Below are 24,097 nucleotides of genomic sequence, written 5' to 3'. Positions count from 1 at the left end.
TACACTGAAATAACTCAGGAAAACAGCATGCCTCCTTAGCTGCCAGATCTGTCCTTTCATTCCCCACAATACCCATGTATCCAGGTACCTAGCAGAAAAACACCACCTTCCTTAGCCATTGCAGCTGGACAGCTGGAGGAGGATGTCTTGGATGACTTAGCTGTTGGGTACAAGAATTGTGGAGAGTGAAGGGCTCTCAGAGAATCAGAACAGACAAGGAATTTAGCACACTAAGAACATCTCATCTGGTCCAGTGGCCACAAGAGCACATATAATTAAGCGTCGAAGACAGTAAAGTCTTGAGGCAATTTGATCTTGAGGACACGATCCAGGAGGACACCAGAGAAACCAATGGAGTTCCCATTTAGACCCATCTGTAAACACAGCTACTTAATTGTGGTGCTCATTTAAAATGTCAGAAAATATCCCATTAAAAACAGATGCAGGAGTGCAGTCTCTCCTGTATTGCACCAAATCTAAAATTACACTGGGCCATTGCAGTAACGATGGTGGTAGCCAGTTAAAATCCTCAATTTTGGGTCACATATGCTCCACACCAAGTGACTCCAGCACGCACTGCATGCTGATCCTGAATGCTGGTATTGTCACTGGTGGACACTTTGAGAAAAGGTATCCAGAGGTGGACGAGCAATAGCACGGCATGCAGGTGAAATCAGAGCTGTGAGAAACTTAGATGCCTGAGGCACCATGAGGAGCTGCCACCAGATGGTGGTGAGTGGTGGGTATGGGGCTAGTCCTCTAAGCACCTGTGGCCAGCCTAAGCACTTCATGGCGGACAGTATCAATAATCTTCAGGTAAGATGGCCTCACTGACCCACACACTATGCATACATAGTCTAGCTATGAGAACATAAAGGCCCTGTAAAACTGGAGCACATGCCCATGCATGCTCCCATGATCTGTGGCTAAGGCACTTTACAATACTTAGTGCCATCTGGGTTCTGGCTTTCACATCTCTCAGGTGTGGTAACCATGACAATTTGGAATCAAAAATGAGATCCCAAAACCTCACCGAGCCTTTGAATTGTAGAATGGTGTCCCTCCTAAGCAAATCAGGAAAATTAAAAATAGACGAGAATGATTACAATGAATGAACGAACGAAACGCTTTTTCGTTCGTTCATTCATTGTAATCATTCTCGTCTATTTTTAATTTTCCTGATTTGCTTAGGAGGGACACCATTCTACAATTCAAAGGCTCGGTGAGGTTTTTGGATCTCATTTTTGATACGCGCGCACACGCACACACACTTACCTGCAGGAAACTGAAAACCCATATTTGCAACCCAGTCCTCTAACCTCCACAATATAAACTGCAACTGATGGGTCATTTTCAAGTCACCCTTTCAAGCTCTGGCAAAGAGGGTAACACTTGAAACACTGTCCTGAGGAACACCATTCTCCTGCTCAAAACAATTTGAAAGCACATCACCAATTTGAGACCTAAAAAGGCACTTAGACAGAATGGACCATATGAAAATGGGGAAGTGGCCACGAAAGCCCCATAAATGGAGTTGTACAAGAATACTGTGTCTCCAAATAGTGTCATACACCTTACTGGTATCCAAGAATATACTGACACAGTGATGTTTACATAGGAAAGCCTGCTGAATAGCAGCCTCTATTAGGGTGACATTGACAGTGGACTGAAATCTCCAGAATCCACAAAGAGTGGCTAAGGAGTTGCCAGGTTTCTTAACCACGTACCCCATCATCTCTCCTGCACAGCTCATTAGGTGACACTTCAGTAATTACTGGGACGTGTGTGGTCCTTTCCTAGTTTGATAAGAAGTATTACAGTTGCCTCGCTCGACAATTTGGGAAACTGTCTGTCTTCCATATCAGATTAAAACAATTGAGGAGGATTTGCTTTGATGCTGCTGTCAAATGTCTAAACATGCACTACTGGATTTGATTGTGAGCAGTTGCAGTATCACAAGTCTCAGATAGAGCTGATTCCAGTTCCCACATGGAGAAAGGGCAGTTTTAAGACTCAGAATTGTGGGATCTTAAGCCCAACTTGCCCTCTCCGCATTCATACAGTAGCAGTGAAATGCCAGATCCTGGCTGGCAATGGCTGTAGCTGCAGTAAAATGCTCTGCAGTTGTCTGAGCGATGTCTCTGGGTGTTGGCTGGAGACATCTGTGTTTCAGCACTGCTGCTATTTGTAAACAACTGTTAACTGGAAATCCTCCGGATGGCTTCCCATACTTTAATAGAAAAAGTTGAATGGTTGATAGAGTCCAAGAATGCTTGCCACGACCTTTTCTTTCTCTCCTTCATTATGCATAGAGCCTTTGCTCTCGTGATTCAAAAGGTTGTCTGCTGTCTGGCAGCATTTGAACTATTGAAGAGCTACACACCTGTCCCAGATTGCTGAATGGCACTAATCAGTCCACCAAGGTACAGGTCTCCTCCTAAGCTGTCCTGAGGACTTGGATCAATAGGTCAGCACCACGATGGATCACTCGTGTGATGTGGTCCACCCATTCCTGTATGTTGTTATGGTGGTCAAACACAGTAAGCTAAATGAAGAGCGTCCAGTTAACCCTACTGATCATAGATTTTGGTGGCTTCTGTTCACCAATTCCTCCATCCAATAGATAGATCCACAGCGGGAAATGGTCACTGGAATGAAGGTCGTCAGTTGCTTCCCACTGAGCAGCCTCTACAAGGGCTGGAGAGCAGAAAGAGAGGTTGATGGCTGAGAATGACCCACTATCAGCAAAAGAAATGAGTCGTACTGCCCATGTTGAGGATGCACAGCTCCTGAGACATCTCGAGGTTCTCCAAGACTCGACCCCTGGGGCAGTTATAGTTCGAGCCCCATAATACACTATGGGCACTGAAATTACCCAGTAGGAGAAACGGGCAGGAGAGTTGCTCAATAACGTCCAAGTGCCTCAGAGTCTATCGCATGGAGCTAAATGCAGGGAACAGTCACTGATCTTCTGACCCACCTGCAATGGCTACTGTTCGCATATCAGTAACCAAGGAGAGAGCAGAGGAATGGTTTGTGTTATTGAGAAACACAGCAATCCCTCCCTTGTCAATTTCCCCAGTCAGGTCATCCTTTCAGAAGAGGGTATAGCCCTGTAGCACAAGGGTATCAGTGGCTTTGAAATGTGTCATTTCCTGTAAACAAAAGCACAGGGGTTGTGCCTGTGCCAGAAGTTGCAGTTCCTACACGAGTCCTGGATCCACTGATGTTGCACTTTCATCCTGTCTTTTCACTGAGGTTGGGGGCCCACAACAGGTGGTGGTGGTGGTGGTGGTGGTAAGTGATAAGTCCATTAAGTCAAGTGACATCGACACAATCTGACAATTTACTGCCTGTTTTTGCCTGCAGTGGAAGCTTCCCATTTGCTTTGTTAGTTTGGGAGTGCTTTGTAGGAGCTACCACAGCAGCAATAGCAGCAGTGCCTAATGTTTTATCAGGCTCTGGCATTGGAGGTACTTGGAGGTCTGCAGTAGTGCCAACTGTTGCTTTATCTGACATTCTTTGGAGGGCTATAGGCTCTGAAACAACCCCAGCTTGACACGTGCACTGACAAACGCAGGTATTAGTGATGACACTAGCAACCTTCGTTTTTAAGGCTGAAACAAATGCAGTGAATGTGGGAAGCTGCATGATGTTTTAGATCTTTTTGGCCTCGCCATATGGGATGCATTTTGATGTCAATCTCCTATATCTTCCTTTATCCGAGAAAGACACTACAATCCCTACTCCAGAGCAATTTTACATACATCAGAAGGGAGGAGAAACCACCTCCACCATGGGCAGCCTTGCCACATTTGCCGCAAGTAGCTTCACCTTTACATCCTAAGACAGTGCACCCAAAGCACTGGCATTCAAAGCAGCACACTGGGTTGGGAACATATGACCGAACACTTAGACAAAGGAAACCTACCTTTATATGATCTGGGAGTTTTGTGCTATTGAAGGTAAGGATGAAGGAACCAGATTTTATAAGATTCCCATTCACCCATTCCAATATATTTTGCATATCAACAATTCCTTCATCATCCTTCAATTTCTCCTCAAGAATGTCGACCAGATCTCTATAGGTCACAACATCTTTGCTATAGTTCAAGGTGTTGTGGAGCTCCATGTCTATGGCACTTTCCTGAAGGCACGTAGCTTGCCAGAGGTCAGTGACTTGTTGAGACTTAGCAGTTTCAACCCATAGCATTCCGTTACACAATCCCCTGACTGATTTCAGAGTGCCTGTCATGCAGGAGTGATTCTTTCCTAACAACTGGAAAAAGCACGGGTCATTCTTTTTTTCCAAAAGGATTATCAAACAGATGCACAAAACTATAGGCCTATAACTCTGATGTCGGTCTGTTGTACAATTCTGGAACATATTTTATGCTCGTGTATTACGTCATTTCTGGAATCAAAAATCACCTCTGTAGAAACTGACCTCAGTTCCAAAAACAACAATCTTGGAAAACACAGCTCACTCTCTTTGTCCACAAGATCCAGAAAGCAGTATATACAGGCACCCAAGTAGATGCTTGTTCCTTGGCTCCTGGGAAGCCTTCAATACAGTTCCACCTACTGCCTACAGTAGAAAATACGAGTGTGTGGCATATCAGACTAGCTATGTGATTGGATTGAAGAGTTTCTAGAAAACAGAATGCAGCATGTCATTCTCAACAGAGAGAAGTCTTAAGATGTGAAAGTAACATCAGACGTGTCCCCAACAGACTGTTATAGTGCCATTACTTTTCACAGTATATATAAATGACTTCGTAGATAACATCAGAAGTTCTGTGAGGCTTTCTGCAGAAGACACTGTTCTATACAGAGAAGTCACAACACTATAAAATTGGAGTGAAATGCAGGAAGACTTACATAGGATCATGCTTGGTGCAGGGAGTGGCAACTGACCCTCAACAAAAACAAATGTAGCATACTGCGAATGAATAGACAGAAAGAATCTTTAATGTGCAATCATACAATTGCAGAACAATCACTGGAAGCAGTTACAGCTTCTCTGTGTACGTGTATGGAGCAATTAAAAGTGGATTGATCACAAATTTAATTTCTGGTAAGGCAGATGCCAGGCAGATCTGTTAGAAGAATCCTCATGAAGTGTAGTCCATCAACAAAGGAAGTAGCTTACAAAACACATTTTTGACTAATACTGTAATACTGATTGTCAGTCTGGGATCTGTATCAGATAGGATTGAAAGAGGAAAGAGAAGATCCGAAGAAGAGTTGCACATTTCCATTATAGATTCATTTAGTAAGTGCAAAAGCGTCATGGAGATGCTCAGCTAACTCCAGTGACATCTTGCAAGAGAACAATTCTGCATCAGGTATAGCTTACTGTTAAAGTGTACATTCCTAGAAGAACCATCCAATATACTGCTTTCTTCTAACATGTCTAGCAAAAAGGCCATGAAGATAAAATTAGAGAGATTCAAACTCACACGGAAGCTTACAAGCAATTTTTCTTCCTGCGAACTATTTGTGACTGGAACTGGAAAATGAGGAAATGATTGCTACACTAAGTACCCTCTGCCATACATGGGAACATGGCTTGCAAAATATAGATTGAGATGGTTTTTCTAAATGGTAGCACCAATTTCAGCATGACTGGGCTGTTCTGATGGCATGATCAGCCTTGTCTTGGCAGTGCTGTACAATGAGTCAATACAGAGCTGGAGATGGTGTTGGTGCTGGTGACTGCTACACATGTGCACACTGCACTTGTGTCAGTGGGGACTATCAGGAGATACACATGGTCTGCTCCCCAACAGGACTGGAAAAGAAAAGTTGATTAAGTTGGAGTATAGCACATGGGTGTGGGGCCACATATGGTCAAATACGTGTTGTCATGGGTTGAAGAGAACTAGGTCTTTTTTAGGATAAATCAAGACCACAGGCTCCTATCCCTAAACAGCATTTCAATCTGTTTAGAGATTTCTTCAATGTGCACACAGAACATCATCTACCACACCAGAGTGCACAAACACCACAAAAATTTGTTTATAATTATCTATTCTCCACAAAATGCACACAGTCCGCTAAAATTAAGTACACAAGCTTGAAGTTGAATTACAGTCTTTGAAGAGCACAGTGGTTTGCACTAAATCGTACTGGTGCAGAGATAATGAAATACAGCATTTAGTGCTATCAACATATGAATGTGCCAGTTGCTACTGTAGGAATTCCTTAGGGGGTGGGGATCTCGTATTCGTGTCAAAGGTGGCACACATTTTACAGCCAGAGAAAATACGATCACAGTTAGTTTAGATAAACACTTTGAATTGGCAGTCATTGAACTAACAAAGCTACACATGTACAAGAAGTTAATCATTCTGAACATGTACTACTCATCTAGAGAATGTGGACTCTTTCTTCAACGAATTAACTGAAGTTCTGGAAAGAGTCTTGGCCCCAAAAACAAACATAGTAATATGCAGACAGAGTGAAATTAGTAATACCTTCCTAAACATTTTGAGCACTTTTGGCTTGGCACAAATGATTAACACTTCTACTGGAGCATCAAAAAGTTCAGCATTAGTCTTAGACCAAGTATTTACAGATATCGACAGGGGGAAAAAAAAGTGGTGTATCTGTAAAAGATCTATGTCTACCATGTTCCATTCACAAAAAGTGCATGGGAAAAATGACTGTCAGTAAACCTCTGTATTGGCTTCAATTTCTCAGATTCTCTCTTCAAGGTCATTACACAAGATGTATGTGGGAGGGAGTAATATTTTGTCCAACTCTTCCTGGAAATTGCTCTCTAGAAATTTCAACAGTAAACCTCTGTTGTGCACAATGATTCTCTTGTAACAACTGCGAATGGAGTTTGTTGAGCATCTCAGAAACTCTCTCGTGCCAACTAAACAATTGCATGATGAAATGCACCACTCTACATTGGATCTTCTCTCTGTTTTCTATCCGTCCTGTCGGGTAGGGATCTCACTTTGACGAACAGTACTCAAGAATTGGTTTAGTAAGCACCTTATAAGTAACTTCCTTCATGGACAAGTTACATTTCCTCAAGATTCTTCCTATTAATCTCAGTCTGGCACTTGCTTTTCCCACTATTTGATTTGTGTGGTCATTTTACTTCATGTCACTTTTGATAGTTACTCCTAAATATCTTACAGTAGATACTGTTTCCAGCAGTTTCTCATCAACAATGTACTGTACAGCAGTGCATTTGTTTTCGTTTGGATGTACAGTGTGTCACATTTATTCCCATTCCGGGTCAACTGTCAGAGCCTGCACCACTCCAAATCATCTCCACGTCATTCTGCAAATTGATACTGTCTTCTACTTGCTACTTTCCTATGGACAACCCCATCACATGTTAACAGTAAAAAAGAGCTTCTAATACTCTCTACTAGATCATTTATATATATTGTAAACAGTAACTGTCCTATCACACTTCCTTGAGGTACTCCAGAAATTACCTTTACATCTGGCAGATTTGTTCGGTTAAGGGTGACATGTTGAGTTCCATCTGCAGAAGTCTTGAGTCCAGTTGCAGATTTGGTCTGGTGCTCAATAAGCTCATTTTCTTCTACTAAACAGCAGTGTGGGATGTTGTCAAATGCCATCAAGCCGAGTGCCATTGTCTACAGCACTATGGCTCTCAAAGGAACAGAGCAAGCTGAGATAGGCAGGTTCTATATTTGCAGAATCCTCGTTGATATTTACAGAGGAGACATCTGTTCTCCAAAAACATCAATTCTTGAGCATAAAAGTGTTACACAATTCTACAACAGACTGACATCAATGATGTAGGCCTATAGTTATATCCGTCTGTCCTGCGGCCCTTCTTGAAAACAGGACTGATCTGTGCTTTTCACCCATTGCTAGGTACCCTTCATTTCTCCAGCAATCTATAATAAACTGCTGCTACAAGGGGAGCAAGTTCTTTTGCACAGTCTTCACAGAATCTTATAGGTGTCTCATCTGCTCCCAATGTCCGCCCCCGGTAACTGAGCGGTCAGCTTGACAGACTGTCAATCCTAAGGGCCCGGGTTCGATTCCCGGCTGGGTCGGAGATTTTCTCCACTCAGGGACTGGGTGTTGTGTTGTCCTAATCATAGTTGTCATCTCATCCCCATCAACGTCCAAGTCGCCGAAGTGGCGTCTAATCGAAAGACTTGCACCTGGCAGTCAAAAACTTTTGGAAGACGAGTTCAGTATTTCTGTCTTATCTCTGTTAGCTTCTGTTTTGGTGCCAGTATGGTCACTGAGCAAATAAATGAATGGACAATTTCCAACTGCTTACTGATTTTACATAAGACCAAAACCACTTAGGGTTTTTACTCAGATCAGCTAACAAAATTTTATTGGTTGGTTGGATTAAAAGGGGGGGAAAGGGACCAAACTATGTGGCCATCAGTTCCCTGTTCCGAATAAAGCAATGCCACAAGTGGGAGAATAAAACTAAAGGAACTGACAACTCAAAATGGAATGAAAGGAAAATCACAAGAATAATGAAGGGCAACGAGCAAGTAAATGGGCAAAAGGGGACAAGAAAACCACGGAAAAACAAGAAACAAGATGAAGAGATTAAAACAACAAAGCAGATTACCACAGCTGGCTGACCATGAGAATAAAAAAGGAGAAGCCAGCCACTGTGCAACATCTTAAAACCTGCACCCTAGAATCACTAGGGTGGAGGACACAGAGGGACAAAGGACATGCACTAAAACTTAGATCAAATGATAAAACCCACCCTCACGAATAAAACGTAAAATTAAGTCAGCCAATGAGGCGTTGTCAGATAAAATTAGCAGCTAGTCTGGTAACCCAAGATTTCGTTGCCAGGCAGCCAAAGTGAGACAGTACAAAGAACATTGGTGAGGCTGATGAGCCAATAGCTATCCACATCAAGAAGGTTTTTACCAGGTTTGTGCACCGGAACGGTGGTGCTCTCCTGCCATTGCCACTGTCAACCGGGCACCGCATCGACACTCTGGCAGGTCTTCACGGCAGTAACCACGGGTCACCCAAGCGTGGCCAATGCGGAGCCGGCAGAGGACAACAGATTCCCTGCGAGAGGCCTGCAAGGAAGTCTTCCACACATTCGTAGTCTCCTTAACGACATGTAGTTTGTTGTGTGTACTGTTATGCCATTCCGTCTCCCAAAGCCGAAAAACCCTATGGCGTAAGTCAGAATGCAGGTCAGCTTCAGAGATGCCCATTTCCAGAAGCGGTTTCCGCGTAGCCTGTCGGCAAGTTTGTTGCCTGGGATTCTGACGTGTCCTAGGGTCCACACAGGACAAACGGTCCTACAGCTACTGCTAGACCATTAATAGCCACTAAAAATAGTGATACACTCAATACAGAGCCCTGCAGACCCCCATTCTATTGGATATGGGGTGGGAACTATGGGAGGCACCAACTTGGGCATGGCAAGTACGGAGCGACAGGAAATTCTGAATAAAAATCGGGGGCGGGCCTCTGAGACCCTCCCACCCGCATAACGTGGCAAGGATATGGTGTCACCAGGTGATGTCACACGCTTTGCGTAGATCAAAAAATACGGCAACAAGATGTTGGCGTCTGGAAAAGGCTGTTCAGATGGCAGACTCAAGGTACACAAGGATATCAGTGGTAAAACACCAATGGCGGAAATCGCCCTCACATGGAGCCAGTAAGCCACTTGCCTCCAGGACCCAACCCAACACAACCGCCGACACACCACACATTCCAGCAGCTTACAAAGAACATTGGTGAGGCTGATGAGCCAATAGCTATCCACATCAAGAAGGTTTTTACCGGGTTTGAGCACTGGAACGATGGTGCTCTCCTGCCATTGCGATGGAAAGATGCCATCCCATCAGTCCCGGTTGAAGATGATGATGATGATGATGATGATGATGATGATGATATCGCTTGTAGTCAGATGAGATACGTTTAATCATCTGACTGTGGATGCGATCTGGCCCAAGAGCTGTGTTGGGGCAATGTGCAAGTGCATTGAGGAGCTCTCGCTCCATAAATGGGGCATTATAAGGTTCACTGTTGCGTGTAGTGAACAAGAGGACATTCCTTTCCACCCGTCGTTTGAAGGTGCAAATGGCTCCGGGGGTAGGTCACCGATGCAGTGACTTAAGCATAGTGCTCAGCAAAGTGCTCAGCAATCGCGTTTGCATCGGTACGTAGCACACCATTGATGGTAACGCCAGGGACCTGTTCGGGTCTGGTACCCAAAAAGACGTCCGATCTTCGTCCAGACGTGGAAAGGTGACGTATGGCACCCAATGGTCAACATGTACCTCTCCCAAAACTCCTGTTTCCATTGTTTTATAAGCAGGTGTACACTGGCATGGAGCCGCTTAAAGGCTATCAGATGCTCTAAGGAAGGGTGCCACTTATGTCAGTGTACAGCTCGCCAACGCTCTGTAATTGCCTCAGTGACTTCCGGCAACCACCAAATTGACTGTCTTTCACCGAGGGCACCCTAAAGAGCGAAGGATCACATTTTCTGCCACAGAAACGACTGTGGTAGTCACCTGCTCAAACATCACATCGATGCTACCGTATGGGGGAGAGAGAACGGTGACATCACAGGTGAAAGTTTCCCAGTCCACCTTCTTTAAAGCCCACCTGGGCAGGTGTCTGTGGGCCTGACGCCGTGGCAGTGATATGAAGATGGGGAAGTGGTCACTACCACACAGGTTGTCATGTGCTCTCCAGTGGATAGATGGGAGAAGTCCTGGGCCGCAAATTTAAAAATCAATGGACGAGCAACTACCATGAACCACACTGAAATGTGTGGCTGCCCCAATATTTAAGAGGCAGAGGTCAAACTGAAACAGTATGACAGTACAGTTTCGACATCTCTGCCTTGGCCAGTAAGCACGGTGCCATCCCACAAGGGGTTATGGGTGTAAAAATCTCCCAAAAGTAGGAAAGGTTTAGGGAGTTGATCAATCAGTGCAGCTAATACATTCAGGGGGACTGCACCATCTAGAGGAAGATATACATTGCAGACAGTTATTTCCTGGTTGTTGGTAACAGGCGAGTCGTTGCGCCCTGAAAATATTCTAAGTTAGGGGGAAGCAGTGACCGCACGGGCCACTTGACGGGCACGGGCCACTCGGCAGGCCGACCACATAGTGGCAGATGCTGGCTGAAGCGAGATGGTGACACTATGCTGAAGGGGACATGCCGAGAATCCCAAAGATGGTGGACTTTGTGGAACCTTAATGGCAGACATTTCACAGTTCATATAGAAATTAATAGTAGCCAGATGAATCATGATATCTCAAAAAGAAACATGTACATTACTATTATCTGCAAGACAATTCTGATGGTGTAATCAGATTTTCAATATTTTTATTAGTTTAAAGTTTATTATCTGAAGGTAAATTATACAAGTAACACCCAGCAACAAATTTCCAAAATATAAACGCTTCAGTTGATTTATTTGATCACCATGTCTTTTGAAAGATATTAGTGTAAACCTAAATTGGTATGAATTACAGGCACGAAACTTTAATAGTACACGAGCTAATGGAGGTCAAAGTGGCTGATTACTATAGATTGCATCAGGCCATAAGTACTCCACAGTTACATGACGAAATGGTAGCAGCATGCTTATAAATATATGCATTCATCTATGACTTTGTTTATATTCAATGTATACTATTCATAAAGAAATTTGTTAAATATTTAACAAACATTAGGCTACTGGCCTATCTTTTGCTGCTATTGCTTTATATATGTTTGTTTAATTTGTTTATGTATTTAATAATGTGTGTTAGAACGTGTTTATGGTCCAGCTGTAGGAATATTTATTTAATTTCAAGTTATTTAAATGTAAATCCAGTATTCCATATGCTTCAATAATGTGTGGGTGCGTTAGCTTGAAGACATGGCAAGAGCACTCTATCCAATCACAGCGCTCGTGAATGGGGAGACTGGATGGAAGCAAGGGAAGTGCATTGTTTTGAGAGAGGACAGGGAGTTCTGGCAGTGCGGCACGAGGGGAGAGTTGCAAAGGACACGGGTGCTGGAATGACAGCGTGACGGACAGACAGTCACGGCAGATACTTTGAGAGTGTGGAGCAGTTTGCATGTGGTCACGGCAGATAGAAATACTTTGGAGTGCTGACTTGTGCACTTTTGAGATTTCCGTGGATTCTACAGTGAAGACGTAGTGTGTGTTTACAGGCGAACACCTCACGAGCTGTATTGTTGTTCATAACTAATTATGTGCTGTAGGAATCTATTGTTTCCCTGTTATTCAAGTTATATTTTATTTAATTGCTATACCATCAACACCAGTAATTTTTTGCAGAAATATAACACATTCTCAAAACTACTTCTACTATTGTACTCATCATTTAAAGTCGTTACGATAGTACCTGCAGATTTTATTTAAATGTAATCTTTCATTTATAAATTTATATGTTACTTTCATAATTCACAATTGCCGGGTGATAGGAACCTTCGACCATTCGATTTATGTGTGTAGTCTTATAGGCTCAGCAGTATTTGGCCTGTAATGCAGCTACTATGTATCCCAGCACCTAGACATCGAAACCAGCCAAAACCTGGGAAGGGAGTTACCCAAGGGACCCCTTCCTAGCAAGATGAGCCAAAGAAGCCTTACACTTCTCTGGTTCAGAAATGAGGACTCCAATCCTCAATGGTTGGAGGGGGGGAGGGAATGGGGGGGCGTTGTTGCTCCCAAAGTAGGTGGTTCGGAAGCGACAGGGAAGAAGTGCCCCACAATCATGGGGCAGGAGTAGTCGCCTGTTCTGAGAGGCAGCAGGAATTCGATGAACTGATGGAGCGACAACTGTTCTCATAACGGTGGCCTATGAAGAGGTCAATACCACAGGAGGCAGGCGCTAAAATTTCCTCTTAGCCTCAGTGTAGGTCAGTTGATCCAGGGTCTTATATTCCACGATTTTCCTCACTTTCTGTAAAATCCTGCAGTCTAGTGACCAAGGTGAATGATGATCTTTGCAGTTGACACATAAGGGAAGCAGGGCACATGGAGTATTGAGATGCGATGGGCGGTCAATCTCAACAGGTGGGGCTGGAAGTACAGCGGGTAGACATATGGCCGAACTTCCAGCACTTAAAGGATGTAGGCCTGATGTCACAGCTGTAGTCCATCACCTTGACCTTCTTGGGCAATGTGTCACCCTCAAGGGCCATGATGAAGGCACCAGTGGCAACCCAGTTACCCCTAGGCCCCCGATGGACGCACCAGATGAAATTAACACCTTGCTGCTCTAAATTGTCGCACAGCTTGTCGTCAGACTGCAAAAGAAGATCACTGTGGAATATATTACCCTGGACCATATTTAAGCTCTTAGGAAGCGTGACGGTAACAAAAACATTCCCCAACTTGCCACAAGTGAGTAGTGCCCATGACTGGGCAGAGGATGCTGTTTTTATCGTAAACGGACCCAGAGCGCATTTTGGACAAGCCCCCCCACCTCCCCAAATTTGTCCTCCAAATGCTCCACAAAAAACTGAGGCTTCGTGGACATGAAAGAATCCCCATCAACTCTCGTACATACGAGGTACTGGGGCGGATAAGCTTCACTGCGATCCTTAGCCCGGCATTCCTCCCATGGTATGGCCTGGGAGTGGAACGACTTGGGGCCATATTTCTTAGCATTGGTGTTAGACTTTGCCCGCTTAGAAACTGCTGGCGGCAGACGACCTGCAAGAGATGATGTACTATGCTTCATGGCGTGTCATCTGCCCTGCTGCCACCCACTCCAACCCGGGGCTCTTCCCACGGGCACCACCCAGCCGCAGCAAAGGCCGCCTGACAGGATGGCAATTGCCAGGAGTCCCGATGCCTCAGGGTGTCTGTTATCTACTCCTTGGCATTCGTGAGGAGTTAACGGCGCAGGTATCAGCAGAGTGATCCCTGTGTCGTCAGGGGGCTACAAACAACAGGGTACATGGCAGCCCCACCACAATGGACTGGCTATCATGCTGGATATGAGGTGCGAAGAAGTGCATGGTCATCGTTGGCACAGAAAGTTACACTGCGTAGTGTATGGTGGAACACACACCCAGGAAGGTGTCCTCACCCAAGAGATGGAGGATGGGTGGGACTGCAATGCCATGATGAGAAAGTGGGTAAAGATCTCTCTGCACGATGGACACAATGCACCATGTAAGCAGCTCTTCCCCAACTGGCTCGCTTTTAAGGAAAATTTTGAAAAATGGAGGTCAAACCCTACAGGGGACCATCACATAAAGGCCAAAACATGTGGGACTCGTTTTAGTCACCTCTTACAACAGGCAGGAATACCTCTAGCCTATTCTAACCCCCAGAACCTAAGGGCGGGAAAATTTTATTTTCCAAGTCATTGAACACTTCTCACAGCTTTATTTTCAGTAATATTCTCTTCATTCATCTTTCATTTGGCAGCTAGGTTCTGACTTTTCTTGAATCTGAAATGAAGCTCTCTTCATTTACAAAGCAGTTTTCTAAGATGGCTATTAAACAACAGTGGGTCTTTCCCAGCCCGTAAGACCTTGCTCAGAACATACTTGTGTAATGCATATTTAATGAGGCTTTTGATTTTTTCCATTTGTGCTCCACATCACTGCCATCAACACTGAATATTCAATGCTGACTACTCAGATACTCTGCAACTTGTATCCTGTCATTCTTGTTAAGCAATTCCTATCTTTATAAATATTCTGCATAATATTTATTTAGTATATGGCATTACATATGAACAGCAACTAACTATTGTGGATTACATAGTTTCACAAAAATATATTAATTTCATAATTTATAATTTAAAAAATAAGTCTATACTTTAATATCTAATTTGTCAATTCATTCAAGGGCTGCCTCTGTCACTTCCAAGAAATCTTCAAAGTTCCGATGTTAGGCTCTTCTGCCACAGCTTGTTACAATGCTATTGATCTTCTGGTGTTCATTTACACAGTCACATTGAGAAGATGAAGCCTTTCCCCATCAGTAGAGATTTTCAGCACAGATGCCGTGGCCTCTGCGGATCCAATTAATTGTTTTCCAGGCATGTCATGTTAGTTCCATACCAGCTGGTCTTGTGTCAGATCTTTGGAGGGTCTGATGTTCCTTATGGGCTGCTTGTTCTTTATCTGTTTGAAGTAGTTTTTGGACAAGGCATTCAGAATCAAGTCACACAACTCCCTGTCTAATGCCTCAGTTTTGATAGGATGACCTACTGGCCTTTCTAAGCATTACTGTCAGATGATGAAGATACAAACAGGCTTGGTAAAATGCACAAAACTGCAGGCCTACAAAAGGCTCATCTTGGAATGTAAAAAAAAACATTTAGGGAACTGGGAAATTTACACGTAAACAAATCCTGAACACTGTTTAAATTAATTCTTGAGGAGGCAATTCCAAAAGTGGCCACTTTAACACAGCAGCTGCTAACGAAAATAGACAAAACCACAAGTACTAGAAAGTCTTCCCAGATGCTTATATTTCTCCGTTTTGTTTTTTTACAGAAGTTCTATACTAACCTACAGTTCCTAGACTACTATCACAGGTATAAAAAATACATACAGGAGACTACCACTTGCCGCAAAAAACCATTAAATGACAAAATAATATGCAATTCACAAAATAGAAGCAAAGTTGTGTAGGATTTCAAAAAACAAGTAATTCTAAAATGCAAATAAGTGTAGCAACATACAGATCAAAGCTGGAGGTGGAATAATAGAAAATCCACATGTACCACTCACTATGGCTTGCACAGCAAGCACAATGATGATTCCCACAACAGAGCTTACAGTCTGGAAGATAATACAGAAATTAAAACAAGTCAGCAGGCATATATAACATTCCAGTCTATGCACTAAAGGAGTGCATACAGAGTACACAAACCTCACTGACAGACATAATGAGTCCCTTAGTCCAGGTATTTCTCCAGAGTACCTAAAGAACGTGCGAATTATGCCCTTATTAAAGATAGCTAATGCAGAAAGTATTGAAAATTACAGCTAGGATTAGCAACTACACACACGAATGCGAGTTTCATGGAGGTCCTGCAGAGCCATGACCAGCCCTGGGTTAATACTGCTGTGAGCCGTGTTAACTCTTGAGTTGAGCAGGTTACTGCTGACTGAAATGAATTCTCATATGAGTGCAGTGCCCGTTGTTACAATTGGGAGATGGGGTTGTACTAGACATGGCCTGCACCTGAATAGGAGAGGGAAAGATAGGTTGGCTGAACTTCTTGCATAAAACGTACAGAGAGCCAGCATCACACAATGCAAGATCCCTGTGGTTACTGTTGTCAGAGGGGCACCTTTTTTAGGTTACAATCAAGTTCCAGGCACCCTGTTCTGAAGGAAGTCACTACAACAGAAGAGCCCCACAAGAATGCACAGAAAGTACATTTTGCTTATTCCACAAAAATATTAGAGGACTGAGTTAAGGTACAACAGGTTTTTGCTTGCCTGCAAAATTTAGAGGAAAAGATAGACATCCTTTGCTTGTCTGAGCACCACATAACCACAAGGTTAGATAAGTTACATATAAAATATTACAGTCTATCAGCTTACTCGTGCAGAACTAAATGGGAAAAGGATGATTTTTTGCATATATTAAGACAGAACACAAGTTCAAAAGCATTGACACAAGTGGATTTCGTAGTGATCAGCACATATAAGTGCACTTGTGAATTAATGCTGAAAAACAGTTCACTTTCAATTGTAACTGTATATGGATCCCCACTGGGAAATTTTGAATCATTTATGAAGTACCTGGATTCCTTACTGTGCAGTCTGCCAGACATAGGCAAGCAGTTAATAGTCTGTGGTGACTTCGATGTAAATTTTCTAAAGGATTCTGATAGTAAGAATGATCTGGAAACCTTATTTGGATCCTACAATTTGCTCTCAGTAGTTAACTTTCCAACATGGGTGGATAAAGACAGTAGACCCCTAATTGATATTGTTTTCTTTGATGAGGCACAAAGTAAGAAAATAACTGTTTATCAGTAACAAACACTCTCTCTGATCATGATGCACAGCTTGTCAGACAAATGTCATAGTGCCTTACACTGTGGATACACCTAAGTGGAAGCCAGTCAGAATCATTAATGACTACAGAGCAAACTTTAAGAAAAGTTTACAAGAAACCACCTGGGATGAAATTTGTAAAGAACTAAATGCCATAATAAAATTTAATCTATTCCACAACAAGTTCATATCAGTATTTGAAAATAGCTTTGCACATAAGTTAATCAGAAGGAACATTAAACAGCCATGTAAAAAACCATGGATCACTAAAGGGATTGAAGTCTCTTGTGAAATGAAAAGGGAAATATATCTTTTGGCAAGAACAAGTAGAGACCCTGCAATCATTGCACACTATAGAAACTACTCAAAATTAATATGAAAGGTTATTAAAGAAAAAAAAATAAAAGAAAAAATATCAAGAAACATGCACATGCCAAATGAGTATGTCTGACAACAGAGTTAAGGCAGTATGGAATATAGTGAAGCAAGACACAGGACAACCAACCACAGAAGAGGATAACATTACTATTGAATTTAATGGAAGGGTTATAAATGACAAGTCACAGGTAGCAAATTTATTTAATAGTCATTTCTTAAATATAGTAGAAAGCATATGGACCAATAGCTCAAGAGAAAGATAACAGCAATATGTTGAAAAAGTAACTCTCATAAAATTACATCACTTGAATGTACCACTAATATCTACTTCTGAAATTAAGAGGGTCATGCATTCTCTCAGGAATAAAAGCTCCTCTGATTTTGATGGTTTTTCCAATAGAGTACTCAAGATTTGTTCCCATATAATAAGTCCGGTATTGTCCGAAATATGTAATGCATCACTAACTCAACGCATTTTCCCAGAGACTAAAATATGCAGTTTTTAAACCCATCTTAATGAAAAGTGGTAAAAGAGATGTCAGTAAGTACTGACCTATTTCACTGTTTACATCATTTTCCAAAATTTTTGAGAAGGTGGTGTATTCTAGAGTAGTATCTCACTGTGGCAACAATAATATCCTCAGCAAGTCACAGTTTGTATTTCAGAAGGGTTCCTCTACTGAGAATGCCATTTACATTTTCACACACCAGATATGACAAGCATTAAATAACAAAATAGGACTGGTGTGTATTTTTGTGACCTATCCAAGGCAAAAGGTGTTCTGGAAAACTACTGCAGATACCCGTTGGGGACATGTTTTATTAGATTCACCAGAGCAATAAAAAGAAAAGAAATTTAAATTGTGCTTTACTTTAAACTCGTACACATTTGCGATGGCTTCATATTATCAGAGTTGCTAAATTTCAGGCAAAATCTTGTTAGCCGTAACTCAGTAACTAAACATTTACAGACCTATGTTTATATGAACTTTTTTCTTCAGTTTTACTTGTGGAATAACATAGTAAATTATTTGCATATCTTTGTGTATCACCCTGTGTTTTGCTTATTTTCATTCAGTAATGGCATACAGAACAATATTCTGAGGTAACTCATCTTTAAGACAGAAGGTCTTCATTGCCCAAAAACGCACTGTAAGAATAATATGTGGTGCTTACCCGCACTCATCTTTTAGACATCTGACTAAGGAATTAAGCATTCTGACGAAGGAGTTGGGCATTCTGACTACTGCTCCACAGTATATTTATTCTCTAAGTTTGTTGTAAATAATCCACTACAATTCAAAAGGAACAAAGAGGTACATAACTACAATATTAGAAGAAAAAATGACATTCAGTACTCAACATTAAGTTTGTCTTTAGCACAGATAGAGGTGCACAACACTGCAGCAAACATTTTTGACCACATACCCAGTGTCCTGAGACAGCAAAGTAAAATTTGAAAACAAATTGAAAAAGTTTCTCCTTTATAACTACTCCTATTCCGCAGAAGAATTTCTACGTCTGTAATGTGTATAATGTGGTGGGTAGGTATTGCTGACTCAATGTGTTTTGCTTTTGTGGAGGGGGAAAGCAGGTGGTCGTGGTGGGGGGAGGAATAATTATATGGTAATGTTTGAAGTACAACTAGATGTACAAATTAATTTGCAATATGAATGTAAAATAACGCATTCCACATTATGATGATTTATCACACAAAATGATCCATGGCACATGAAAGTAACTAACCTAACTAAAATAACTAAACTAACTGTTAGCAGTCTCTACAATAACTGATTCAATCATAAATGAGACTAATGAGTTACATGAATAAAAACATCCTTTTTAATGCAGCATGGTTTGGTTTTTGAAGTGGAACAAGTACAACATCAACAAATAAAGAGTTTACAAAAAATGGTACTTGAAGTTTTGAAGAAGCACGACAGTTATAGGCATATTCTTTGACTTCTCCAAGGCTTTTCACACTGCTGGCCATAAATTACTACTACACAAGCAAGAAGCACTATGTATAAGCGGAATAGCAAATGACTGGTTCCAATCTTGCCTACAAAATTGGGTGCAAAATGTAATGACAGTTCATACATCTGCTGATGACTTTTTTTGACGAAACACAAGAACTCTTATTAGACAAAGCAAATTAAAATCTCAAGGATGTTTATGACTAGGCAGTATGTAATAAATTAACACTGATCATAAAGAAAACAAACAGTAAGCACTTCAGCATAAAGAGGAAAAACGATTTTGTTGCAGTAACCACAAACAATAAATCCATATATTGTGGAAAACACAAAGTGTTAGGGAGGAGTACTGATTGCCAATTAACACAGAATGCATTGGCAAAAAGAATGTCATCATTAAGTTTTGTTCAGGGTTCTATCATCTATATGTAACATCCAATGTGTTGTGATGACATACTATCCAACTTACACTTGACTCTTAGCCGTGGGATTCTTTTCTGGAGACCTGACAAAACGTGGACACAAATTTTAAAAAGCAGGTTAGGGCCGTTAAGAATGACAACTGGAAGAGGTAGTCAGGCCCATTGTAAAAAACTGTTTAAAGAACTAGGTATCCTTAAGTGCACCAAGTGAATACATCTATCAATCCATTATGTATATCAGGGAAAACATTACTAAATATTTCACTAACAGTTTTACATCTAATTGTGGAACTCTAAGAACGAGAATCTAGTGAGATTGGAGCATACTGGTCAACAGGGAATTAACGGTACAACGCAGACACAAACATCAACAACTGATGACACAGACCACACGACAAAATACCTAGACCAGACAGCAAAACCAAATTGGATACCATGTCATAGCAGCAACCAGCAACCAGAGCAACGATGAACAGATAAACGATCATGAGTATTATCTGAACACCACTGCAGTTTGAGCCCCTGGGCTGCTGGCTTTATAGGACAATCGTGAGCACAGATATAAAAACGCAGCGGAAAAGGCCTGTGCATAGCGCTGTGGCAGCAACAGCAGTGCTTGCAAATTATAAGGGCATCGTCTGGCGGCTGTCATGTACATCCGTGCCTTCTGGCAGGCAGTCAAAATCATTGGACCAGGATACCAAAGGATCAATAGCCAGTTTGGACTCTTGTCTACCAAGGAAAAACAAACAAAAGAATTTAAAACAGACTTTCTATCAGGGAATAATATTTACAATAAACTGTTCAAGGAGATGAAAACAATTACTAAAATAAATTTCTTTAAAACAGCTATGGAATTAGAGATTGCTTAGAGGACTCAGACTAGTGGTTAATAATGAAAACACATTATTCCACCATTGTTATGTTTTGACCCTTTTACAAGAAAATCATGTGTGAAGACAAAGTGCATGATAGCAGTGTCTTGTCATTCTCTTGAATTCAGCATCTCACTCATCAGAGGAGGAGGAGGAGGAGGAGGAGGAGGAGGCTGACAGTTTGTCATGTGGACTATCGGGCATAGCTGTACAATTACAGACGTGGAGTCAGTTTTCTAAAGAGACTTGAGTTGATGTAAGTGGCATAGCAGCATGCTCATTGTTCAGGTGTGACCAGTGGGTGTTCTTGATGTGCTCAGTGATGATGAGCAAAACTATAATAAGTTATCTGAGTAAATAGGGTATAGATCAAGGAACATAATACAAAAGGGACCAACAGAATTAAGAAATGCAATTGTTAAGACACCAATCTATTCAGCAAATGGCACGTCCTCTGTTCGATAATCCTGATTCAGGTTTTCCTAAATCATTTCTGGAAAATACCAGAATGGTTCCTTCATCAAGGCAACAGCCAACCACCTGTCCTATCCTCATAAAAGCATACTTATGCACTACATGATCAAAAGTATCTGGGCATCCTGCCTGAAAATTACTTTCAAGTTTGTGCCGCCCTCCATCGGTAATGCTGGAATTCAATATGGTGTTAGCCCACCCTTAACCTTGATGACAGCATCCAATCTCACAGGCATACATTCAATCAGTGCTAGAATGTTCCTTGGGGAATGGCAGCCCATTCTTCACGAAGTACAACCCTGAGGAGAGGTATCCATGTCTGTCAGTGAGGCCTGGCACAAAGTCGGCATTCCAAAACACCCCAAAGGTGTTCAATACGATTCAGGTCAGGACTCTGTGCAGGCCAGTCCATTACAGGGATATTATTGTCGTGTAACCACTCCACCACAGGCTGTGCATTATGAACAGGTGCTCGATTATGTTGAAAGATGCAATCTCCATCCCCAAATTGCTTTTCAACAGTGGCAAGCAAGAATGTGCTTAAAACATCAATGTAGACCTGTGCTGTGGTAGGGCCACGCAAAACAAGGGGTGCAAGCCCCCTCCATGAAAACCACGACCACACCATGACACCACTGCCTCCCAATTTTACTGTTGACACTACACACACTGGCACATGAGGTTCGCTGGGCTTTCCCCATACCACACCCTGCCATCAGATCGCCACATTGTGTACCGTGATTCATCACTCCACACAATGTTTTTCCACTGCCCAACTGGCCAATGTTTATGCTCCTTACACCAAGTGAGGCATCGTTTGGCATTTACCAGCGTGATGTGTGGCTTATGAGCAGCCACTCTACCATGAAATCCAAGTTTTCTTACCTCCCACCTAACTGCCATAGTACTTGCAGTGGATCCTGATGCAGTTTGGAATTCCTGTGTGATGGTCTGGATAGATGTCTGTCTATTACACATTATGACCCTCTTCAACTGTCGCCTGTGTCAGTCAACAGATGAGGTTGGCTCATACACTTTTATGGTTTATGTGCCCCTTCACGTTTCCACTTCACTACCGCATTGGAAACAGTGGACCTAGGGATGTTTAGGAATGTGGAAATCTCGCATACAGACGTATGACACAAGTGACACCCAATCACCTGACCACATTCGGAGTCCACGAGTTCTGTGGAGTGCCCCATTCTGCTCTCTCATGATGTCTAATGACTAATGAGGTTGCTGACATGGAGTACTTGGCAGTAGGTGGCAGCACAATGTACCTAATATGAGAAACTTATGTTTTTGGGGCGTCCGGATAATTTTGATCACATAGTGTATATTATGTGCGTATGGATATTTTTGAGCTATTTAGTTTCATTGTGGGGTGCTATTCCAATATCTGAGGGCCTCAGCAATACTGACGATTTTAGAAGAGGGAAAATCAAGATGGTCTGAGGAAGGAATGGAAATTTGTGTTACGGAAGGCCTAGGACTAGGGTAGTCCATGCAGGTGTGTTAGCCACAATATCAGGGTGATGTAGTAGATAACACATATGCCTGGTAAGTCAGAGACCTATGCTCAAGTGCCAGCTGTTGCAGAAATTTTAATTTGTTACTTCAGCTTCTATCCTTATTGAAGATATTTTCATTATCTTATGATGACAAATCATATATCACTGTAAGAATGATACATGGATGGATGAATGAGTGAATAAATGAATGAATTAATGAAGTATATGTCCCCTTCACAGTACATGACATTCAGTTACTTGTGGTTGTCTGAACTTCAGCAATAAAGATTTTTGTATTCGAGAGACTGGAAGCTGCTATGAATGAGTGTGCTGGGAGGCCGGCTAAGAGCCATGTACCAGAGATACTAAAAGTACTTTAAGTACAATACCTTCCTGTGGATACTGCCTCTTCCACAGGAAATACAGAATCTGTAACTTCTTGTCCATTTGACTATGAATGGCATGTCTATGGTAGGGTTAGACATTCTGCACAGAGGAGACAGTGCCTAGGGAGAACTCAGAATATTATGTCCGTTCCCCTAACCAATTGGTTCAAAGCACTGTCTTCATCTGAAACTAAATGAAACAGTGAGAGCTACTTCACCTTTTGGAAACATGCTCTGTGCTGTGTCAAGGGTAGGCAAACAAATGGGTCAGAGCCGCATTTCAAACCTACAGCAAATAATGGTACCCCTTAGGGAAATGGCAGCAGGGGATGTAAAGGATTATCAGATGCACTTATATATATTAAAAACAAAGATTCCACGACTTACCAAACGGGAAAGCGCTGGTAGATAGACACAATAAAAAACACACAACACACACGCAAAATTTCAAGCTTTCGCAACCAACGGTTGCTTCATCAGGAAAGAGGTAAGGAGAGGGAAAGACGAAAGGATGTGGGTTTTAAGCGAGAGGGTAAGGAGTCATTCCAGTCCCGGGAGCGGAAAGATTTACCTTTATATATACAAGCAGTCATATTTAAAGGCAAAGAGTTTGGGCAGAGATGTCAGTCGAGGCGGAAGTGCAGAGGCAAAGATGATGTTGAATGACAGGTGAGGTATGAGTGGCGGCAACTTGAAATTAGTGGAGATTGAGGCCTGGTGGATAACGGGAAGAGAGGATATATTGAAGGGCAAGTTCCCACCACCGGAGTTCGGATAGATTGGTGTTAGTGGGAAGTATCCAGATAACCCGGACGGTGTAACACTGTGCCAAGATGTGCTGGCCGTGCACCAAGGCATGTTTAGCCACAGGGTGATCCTCATTACCAACAAACACTGTCTGCCTGTGTCCATTCATGCGAATGGACAGTTTGTTGCTGGTCATTCCCACACAGAATGCGTCACAGTGTAGGCAGGTCAGTTGGTAAATCACGTGGGTGCTTTCACACGTGGCTCTACCTTCGATCGTGTACACCTTCCGGGTTACAGGACTGGAGTAGGTGG

The 24,097-nt window shown here is 42.3% G+C and overlaps 1 protein-coding gene across 1 annotated transcript in view; it reads right to left on the bottom strand.

Annotated features, from left to right (window-relative positions):
- Positions 1 to 24,097, bottom strand: part of LOC126298676 (epoxide hydrolase 4-like) — a 110,953-nt gene that overhangs the window by 68,614 nt on the left and 18,242 nt on the right. The window lies entirely within an intron of this gene.

This window comes from Schistocerca gregaria, chromosome X, assembly GCF_023897955.1.
Source record: "Schistocerca gregaria isolate iqSchGreg1 chromosome X, iqSchGreg1.2, whole genome shotgun sequence".
Lineage (NCBI taxonomy): Eukaryota > Metazoa > Arthropoda > Insecta > Orthoptera > Acrididae > Schistocerca > Schistocerca gregaria.
The sequence above is the reverse complement of the archived record's forward strand: the minus strand, read 5'-3'. Positions and strand labels throughout refer to the sequence as shown.